Source organism: Myotis nattereri (genome assembly GCF_964212035.1).
Source record: "Myotis nattereri genome assembly, chromosome: 4".
NCBI lineage: Eukaryota > Metazoa > Chordata > Mammalia > Chiroptera > Vespertilionidae > Myotis > Myotis nattereri.
The window spans coordinates 70,835,708-70,837,572 of NC_138079.1; the positions used below are offsets into that span (position 1 = coordinate 70,835,708).

A 1,865-nucleotide genomic window follows, 5' to 3' on the forward strand; every position below is an offset into this window, starting at 1 on the left:
TGAAATTGGGTAATGTCAGTCCTCTAACTTCTTTCTTTTCCTTCAATATTGTGTTTGCTAAACTGAGTCTTTTGCCTTCTTCATAAAATTTTAGAATCAATTGTCAATATTCACACAAAAAACTCTCTGGGGTTTTGATTGGGATAGTCTCTCTTCTTCATTCCTGTCCCAGAGTCCATTGTCACAAGTTGCTCCTGACTAAACAAAACTCCTTGCTGTTATCTCCCATATGGCCTCTCCTTTCACTTTCAAAATTACTTTTTTTCCAAACAAAAGTTCTCACATATTTATTACTGAACCAACCTACCAGTGCAGAAGCATAGAAACAAAAAGAAAAATTACCTTACCAATAAAACCAAGTTTCACTGTCCACATAGTAGTGATGTTTTCAGAGTAATACGAGAATATTCAGGTGACCTTGAAACAGTGTAAATATGTGTGCCATCTCATGTGTGATTCCTTATAGAACCAGCTTGGCTCTTCTCGAATGTTACCTTTTGGAATTGTACCTGATTTTATTACCAGATTTCATCTGAATCCATTGAGGAACAGGACAATTCTGCTTTTGTTTCTTGGCCAGTAATTACTTTTTTTTCTTAACTGATTTTAATAACATGACATACTGGTAAAACCCCTACACTTGATATAATTATGCAAAATACATAGATGAATATTGCCTTCTTTTAAAAATATAAAATAAATAAACAAGACATGAAAATAGGCAAGTTTTCATTAAATAAATAAATACTGGTAAATAAATATCCTAAAGAAAGTTTTGCTTTCCATATCATTTGAAGAAGGGAAATTATCACTCAAACAATTCTCAAGTTTATTAAACAAATTTTTATAAAATATTATAAAATGTTTAACTTTCATCAGCTTCAAGGTTTATGTTGCTCCCAAATTTTGCATAGCCCTGGCTGGTTTGGCTCAGTGGATAGAGCATCAGCCTGCAGACTTAAAGGTCCTGGGTTTGATTCCGGTCAAGGCCACATCCTGGGTTGCAGGCTCGATCCCCAATGGGGGGCATGCAGGAGGCAGCCGATCAATGATTCTCTCTCATTATTGATGTTTCTATCTCTCTCTCCCTCTCCCTTCCTCTCTGGAATCAATAAAAATATATTTTAAAAAATTTTCCATATAACTGAACTTTCAAATCTGCCAATACCTGCTGAATTAATTCCACTCTGGATTCTAAGGTGTCTATTTCTTGAAAATCTTTCTTTGCTTCTTCTAACATTTCTTGTGTTTCTTTTTGAAAATGTCTACTGAAAATAGCTCCAATTTGATGAGGTATTATTTGGCAGTCGTCATCTCTAAGCATGATGTCCTCACAAACATCTTCTAAATTTTGACGTTGTTTCTTTTTTATATCTATTTCTTCCCTCAGCTCTGTGATTCTACTTGCATTTGTGCAAATTTTGTATCTTTAGTCGATCTTCAAAAGTAACATTGACATCTTCTATAGCCGCCTTCTTCATTGTGGCTACCATCTTCATGGCCAGAAATTACTTGATCCTGAAAGTTCTGTGAAAAGACATAGAAAGGAACAGAGTTGACTACATACGTCATAATGGTGGAGAAAGGGAGGGAAAGCAAATTTACATCTCTTGACTTCTGTTTCCTACCAATGAAAACTTGGATAGACACAAGAAGAGCCACACCGATACCAGAGAATCACTGAAGACCCAATTTAAAGAAGTCAACTCACCTTTCTTGCCTCTCCTTACCTTGCCAGGTAGAAGATAAGTAGGCTCTGATTGTATTCACCTTGGGATTCAGGAGTCTTTGGAGAATACTTAGAGGGCCTTTGCAACCCAAGAGATCTGAGGTCAAATCTTTGGATAGTGAGTCGACACAAATCT

General features: G+C 35.9%; 1 pseudogene across 1 annotated transcript; it reads right to left on the reverse strand.

Moving 5' to 3' along the window:
* Positions 1 to 865: 865 nt before the first annotated feature.
* Positions 866 to 1,493, reverse strand: LOC308518720 (prefoldin subunit 4-like; annotated as a pseudogene). Its single transcript has 2 exons — positions 1,146 to 1,493; positions 866 to 920 (listed from the first exon to the last, which is right to left on the reverse strand). The product of its transcript is annotated as a prefoldin subunit 4-like (transcript).
* Between the last annotated feature and the right edge of the window lie 372 nt (positions 1,494 to 1,865).